General features: G+C 40.2%; 1 pseudogene; it reads right to left on the bottom strand.

The window, feature by feature from the left end:
• Window positions 1-49: 49 nt before the first annotated feature.
• LOC134635345 (TELO2-interacting protein 1 homolog) lies at window positions 50-4,435 on the bottom strand (annotated as a pseudogene).
• Window positions 4,436-7,109: the final 2,674 nt, after the last annotated feature.

Genomic DNA, 7,109 nt, shown 5'->3' with positions numbered 1-7,109 from the left:
TGCACCAATCTTCATAAAGTGAGGCGTCATACTAAGAATAGTTGTCTTGCTATGATTTGTCCATGTTGTGGCTGCTTGGATCATTGCCAGATCCCAGGTACAGTTCTACAGGATGATGCACTCGTGTTGTGTCTTGGTGAAACTGTGCTGTTTGTGAGGACTGTGTCTCTATTCTCTTACCCAGATCCAGTCTCTGGCACAGTGAGCCCAGCCCCTGCAATACAGCCAGCTGCAGTTTGTAGGCCAGGGTGTGTGTGTGTAGACAGGCCCAGCCTTGGCGCTGATCGGAGCCTGCCGTGCCAGAGAGGAACTCAGCTTGGGCAGAACCTCTTTAGAAACCCTCCTCCTCAGAAAGTCCCCACATGTTTCACCCAGCACGCACAGCACCTGGCATGTAATGTACAAAAATGTAATGTATAAAAGCAGCAAGCTGTCAAAATTCAATAAAACCTTCCCGTTGTGTACTACTGGATGAATTATCATTTACAAAACTCGTATATATCCAAAAGCTGATGAAACAATTTCCCAGCAGCAGCTCTGAGTGAATAAATGACTGTTTACAGACTTAACGTGTCTGAATTTGTCAGTTCATCAATGAAAATATGAATAACAAATTCAAAAATAGTCCAGCTGATGACAGGAGCTGACGAGTAGCCTAATTTACACCGACAAGTTGAATCAGCTGACACTTGTACCAAAGATCACAAAAAACTATCAGCTTCATTTATCCCAAAGTCCTACTTTGTGATTCTCTGAGACAGTTTGAAAAGCAGCCTCTAAGAACGCATCCACACAGTGATTTTTCTGTGCTGATAGAAGAAATGTTAGTTTAAAGAGTCTTCACAGACTCTTACAACCCAAAAAAGAAAATAATAGAACTATTTCTGAATGAAATAAGCCTATTGTTGAGCGTAATCTTTCATTCTTTCACTATTAAGAGTTTAAAAAACTAAAGATGACTTGAATAATTTAGACTCACATAATGAAAAGAGAGGTTTGTTTTACTTACCCTGAAGGCTCTGAGGACTGCTAATGGGTCATCGGCCGTGAGTCTCTGCAGGAGTGCTGGCCAGCAGCGATGAGCCATAGGCAGCAGTTCATTTTCCCTCTCACTCAGCACCTGAACGCACAACTCCAGCACATCCAGTACCTAAAGACAAAGACGCACAACACACCTAACAGTTATCTCTGTTTTGATCCTGATTATATGTGAGCTGAAACTAAGTATTGAGGTCTTCATTGAGAGCCCAAACTCCTGAGCAGGTACGACTTCAGCACAGACATGACTTATTTCTGTTTCACTCCTGGACCAGACTGAATGTTTTTCCTTGATGAGCATTACACCAGTGAACAGTCATCCACACAGTTCTGACAGGATGAATTGTACCAACGCTGGCGGTCCTACCCTCACAAGAATGATTATTTTTGTTATCAGTCCAACAGTTGACTCTACATAAAACTACTGATACAGTACCTTGAGTCGGAGCCTGAGGCTGGGATCAGACAGCAGATGAATGCAGCGCTCCATAACATCCTTAGTGATGCTGAGGTGGGAGGGAAGCTCTGCTTTCACATCAGGACTACCAATATCTGCCACATCCTCACACTCAGTGGGAGGGACCTCTGCAACGGCAGCACATGTACAGTTAGACCGCCAGTTTAGCAGTGAGGTTCAGATTTCTATGACTCTTAATTACAATGATCCATCTCCTCTACACTCTGAATCTAATCTCACCACCACTACAACCTATAGTTTATATTCCACTGGCCCGTAGACAGACCTATTACCTCGGTCTTCAGTGTCATCCTCCTCAATTCCAAAGCTCTCTGCCAGTTCTTTCTGTTTGCAGTAATTCAGCAGGAATTGGCGAATGCTGAGGTCTTCCTGGTCACTGGAACTTTGCCTGGAGCTGGCAGACTTACTGGTCCTGCTACAAGTGGAAGGAAACCACCTCAACAAGACAACAATATGAACATAGGTTTGGTTACAATAAAATAAGTCAGTTGATCAAAATCACTGTGACACAGACAATGATGTTTTTGGAAAGAGCCCATTAGTGACATTTAATTTATATATTTTTACTGTGAGGGCTTGTAAAACTTCTGTATGAATATTATTATGAATATTCTTTCTACAACAGAAAACGAGTCAGCATTTAAACCATCATGATGTAGTAAATGTTTCCAAGGATACTGATAATTTGATAACAAGCAAAGTTATACATCCTGAAATGTACTCATTGATAGAAACTTTGAAAGGCAACACAGAAAAATGCGGTAGCGAATGCCTTGAGTCACATTTTCTTCCTTATCCTCTTTGACTCCCAGTATACGTGAGACTCAAGCTGACATCACTGTTGAAATCTTACCCAGTGCCTTCATGAGCGAGTGCAGCATGGAGCAGAAAAGAGCAGCTGTGCGCTCGTAGCTGAGATCCAGAGCCGTCAGCACATCCTGAACGATGTCCCTGACCAGCGGGCTGCAGTCAGAGTGAGTCAACATAACTGTCAACACCCGTGGAGCCTGGCCAACAAGACAGGATTACAATGAAATACAGTACAAGTTCTGGGCAGCACAGGCTTAAGCAGACAAAGAAGAAAATCGGGTAAATCCTCCAGCAGTCATTTCTGTGTCCATTTTGGGCTAAAAACAAAAACACGTCATAACTACATGTGGATGCTGGCTGAGCCTCTGAAGGTTGAGTGATATGTCATTAAGCAGGTAGTCAGAGTTCTCATTGATCAGTTCCTTGAGGGAAGCGTATCCACAGGCCTTACTGATGTCCTACATGGAGCTCAGCGCCGCCTGGCTGACCAGCAGTGTCTCCTCACCAGCTTTCTCCTGCACAGGATACAGCGAGGCCATCAACAAGAGACGGAAATTGCGGCCCAGCGCCTGAGCACAGCAGGCGATGCCCTCGAGTTGGATGCACAGCTGACAGATGTTGCTGTTGAGCTAATGGATCGTGGATGCAGATGTTGATGATGAAGGAATCACTTGGAGAGAGCTTGTATTTGAGTTGCTGGCATCACTGTTGCATATGGAGGGGAGTCTGGATGGACTGAGCAGCTACGCAAAGAGACAAAACACGTGCTAATGCACTGCTTTCTAACCACTTTTACACCTGCACTGCAGCTCTGAAGCTTTCAAGATATTGTCCATGCACGTGAGAACGCACATGTCTGACACAGTTAGATCAGACATTAAACAGCCTTTAGCCTTCCTGCTCCTGAGTGAAAGCCTGTATTATATCTGACTGTGCTCATGTGGGGGTAGCACAGATTAGCCTTTCTCAAATTCAAGAGTGGGGGCCAATTTAGGATCTTCACTCAAATTTAAAATACAGGGGAAACTGATGTATTTCCTTACATAAACAAAAACCACACAAGCGCTTATAAAATGCTCATCCTAGCCAGTCATATGCAAAGTGTTAAAATCAACATTTGATTTGATTTGATATACCTTTATTATTCCCACAAGGGGAAATTTCATGTTAAGGCTGCCGACCTATTGCACGCAATGGCGGTGCCATCTTACCCTCCGACCATACATACATTACACAAAAACATCACATGGGGAAGACAGGTCAGAGCGGTATAACAATGGAAAATGCACCACATGAGGAAAGATAAGGAGGAAAAAAATAACTCCCCCCAGACTGAGCTCCAATAGGGAGATCAGTTTGAGAACAGAAAAAAAACACCTCAGCACATAGCACATGAAAAAACTCTTAATACACCAAAGAAACACATGACAAGCAACAGGGGTGGGTAAAGGGTGAGAGACAGCCGATGTAGATGTACATGTGATCCACCTGCCACTAAGAGATATTATTTCTCTTTGGTAGATGGAAAAAATGTAATCAAACTCACTGTCAGTAGCTACAACAGCACATTTGTTATAATATGATGAATCAAGCATTTAGATATTAAATAGTATTGAGGGAGACAGGATCAAATACAGTGGGGCAAAAAAGTATTTAGTCAGCCAATTGTGCAAGTTCTCCCACTTAAAAAGATGAGAGAGGCCTGTAATTTTCATCATAGGTATACCTCTAACTTGTCTGAGTTTTAAAGAATTGATTTGCAAATTATGGTGGAAAATAAGTATTTGGTGACCTCATTTTTTGCCCCACTGCGTAATATACAAAGATATTTGTGGCAACTCGATGTGCTTTGTCTACTTTTATTGTCCACTGTTAACCAAAGGGAATACCTCAGTTTATTGTATGTTTGACTATAATTTACAAAAAAAAAAAACCCTCTAAAGCATGATTTCTTATCGTTTCTACAATAACTATCAAATGAGCCCACAAACTCAACAGGACAGTGCTTACTCAAGTCATGGATCAAGTGACTTAAAGGGCCGTTTTCAAAGAAAACTAAAAGTGTATAAGCACCAAGGAAGTGAGTCCTACCTGGCCACTGGACAACATTCAGTGACAGTGCACTTGCTGGCATCTCCGGTGGGCAGAGCCCTGATTCAGTGGGGTGAATAAGGGATCTCGTCTCCTCCGTACTTAATGAGAGTGGTGTATCTGTCAGTCATGTCTGGCACATAAGACACCAGGTAGGTCCCATCATGGTTGTCACAGATATTTGCTTCTTGGCCTTCCCCTCTGGGTCCTTCAGGAGAAAACAAAAACTGTTACCTAAATATCAATGCTTTGAATACATTATTGTGTGGTCTAGGGCTGTTCGATATATATATATAACGATATATATCGGATGGTGATATAAAAACATCTATCGTTTCATTTTACACTATATTTGTTTCGTGCTGTCGCAAAATAAACTGTTTACGGCAATATGTTTTCATTGTTTTGATGGTCACTGTAGTGGCTATATTAATTTCTTAAAGTTCTCTCTCTCTCTTATATTTAATATAACCACACTATGGACGGATAGGCGACTGTTTTTATGTTGTTGTTAGCAACATCGCGTGTCCGCTTGTTTATTTTCCACATAAGCCTTTCACAATAAAGCTCAAGATCCTGTTGAGACTTTTCAAAATAAACTGAATTACGTGAAAGAGTATGCGCTCTGAGGTCATCGCAAATTAGAACAAACATCCTAATGAGTGATTTTGTAGATATACGTTATATTTATAGAGTTGCTAATTGTTTTTCATTATTGCAGGCAAACCAGCCTATGAAATGGATAAAACTAATCCCGACTGGGTTCCAATGCTACACATGGGGCACTACAAAATCCCAGCTTCAAACTACATATGTAGTTTGAATATGCTACATACCACCATGCCAATCAGATTACATCTTCCATGTGTGGGGGAAGAGGTGACCCTTCTGGATAAGATGGTGATTTTATGTGAACATTTTATCATTTGTAAACTATACATGACATTGATTCTACATTGTTACTGGTGTGATGTTCTACAAAGTGGTTTTAATTAAAAAAGGCAAACATTTATTTGTTTCTTTATTCAACATTTGAACAGTGGTACTTAGTAAATACATATTCAGTAAATGCAAATTATTTACATGGCAATGCACATCAGGCACAAATGTAGACCCCCTAAATACAACATTATGGGTTATTCAGAACAGAACTATGCTTGGAGAAATATTTTCCCATCAGTTGAGACAACTCCTCCACAGTAGCAGGTGGGATTTCTTTGTATTTCTTTTATTTTTCCTGCACGTTGGTTGTATCCCAGTTCAGGGTATGCAGCCTTAAAGTATGCAGCCTTAAAGTATGCAGCCTTAACGGTCCACAAGAGCCGCGCACTCAAAGACCGCTAAGACAGGAAGTGCGAGGCTTGTGAAATGGGACGGTCTAGCCCCCGTCGCGCTGCCCAGGTTGCCTAGCAACCATGATACCACGTTTCATACAGCATTGTTTGACAGAAATGAAGGAGAAAATGTTTTGTTCATTTGTTTGTTTGTTTCTACATGAGCTTTGTTTGATTATATAAGTATCTGAGGCTGAGACCACGGGACTGTAAAAACATGATTGTTGAGCTTCATTTCTGTACTGAACAGTCATTTTAAGATTAGCTAGTAAATAACAATTAGCTAATGTTGTTCATTAGACTAAAGTCATCTTACTTTGGTAATGTAAATATAATATGGTCAATATTAAAGTTATTATATTAATCATTATTAGTTATACCAGCGGTGAACTTGAACTCTGTATCAAATACTGAGCTTTAGTAAAGATTCAAGTTGTGTTTATTAAAATTTCCTGTCACCTTAAATCTTCACTCAGAGACAAGCATCTTTTACAGTGTATATATAGATATATTATATATAAGAGACAAATATTGTTCTTTTAATATGTTGGCATTATTACATTTGGCTCATTGTTTACATTTATGTGTAAAAACAAAATGTACGAGCTGTGATAACTGTTTCTGATAGAATGAAGAGTAGACTGATATATTAAATATTCCTTTATTGGGTGAGAAAATCAGACCATGTCATAACTGCTTCAAGTCATACAGAATAGATATCACAGCCTTAAACAGGCTAACTTCTGCTAAATGGGTCAAACTGGACAGAAAGTATACAAACACGTAACATCCTTATAGCTGTAACACTATAGATCAAGTTACCTCAAAATATATAAAGTATATAAACAATTACAGCAATATGATACAACAAACACAGCAGTACTACGAATCCAAAATACTCAAAGCTTCATAGAACTAAAACAAACATTTATTTTTAGGTCCTGTGGTATCGCAAGAAATTAGTTGGTTATATAAATGTATGAGTATGCATAATAGTTATTATTCATAGATACATAGATCCTAAGTTCCTGTTATTCTTCTGAAAGAAACAGAATGAGTGTGTTGTTACAATGGTAATGCCAGGGGAGGCAGTATAGGTTCTGTGTTGCATGAATGTTGTAAGAAGGAGGAAGAAGTGTGTGTCCTGTAGGAGGCAGTAACAAATGGATACCAATGTTCTGTACGTGCACTGAAAGAAGGTTCAGTAAACCAGTTGCAACGATACTCCGGCGTAAGGCTCAGTTATTTTATTTTTATTTTTTGTGAAGATGCAACATCTTTTTGGCGACGAGGACGTTTAGGGGGAAGGAGTTTAAGGGCGACCGGACTGAAAGAAAAAGTGAAGGAGTCGGCTACAG

The sequence above is a fragment of the Pelmatolapia mariae genome, linkage group LG10_11 (genome assembly GCF_036321145.2).
Source record: "Pelmatolapia mariae isolate MD_Pm_ZW linkage group LG10_11, Pm_UMD_F_2, whole genome shotgun sequence".
NCBI classification, from domain to species: Eukaryota; Metazoa; Chordata; class Actinopteri; order Cichliformes; family Cichlidae; genus Pelmatolapia; species Pelmatolapia mariae.
Note: the sequence above shows the minus strand (reverse complement) of the source record. Positions and strands in the feature narration are given on the sequence as shown.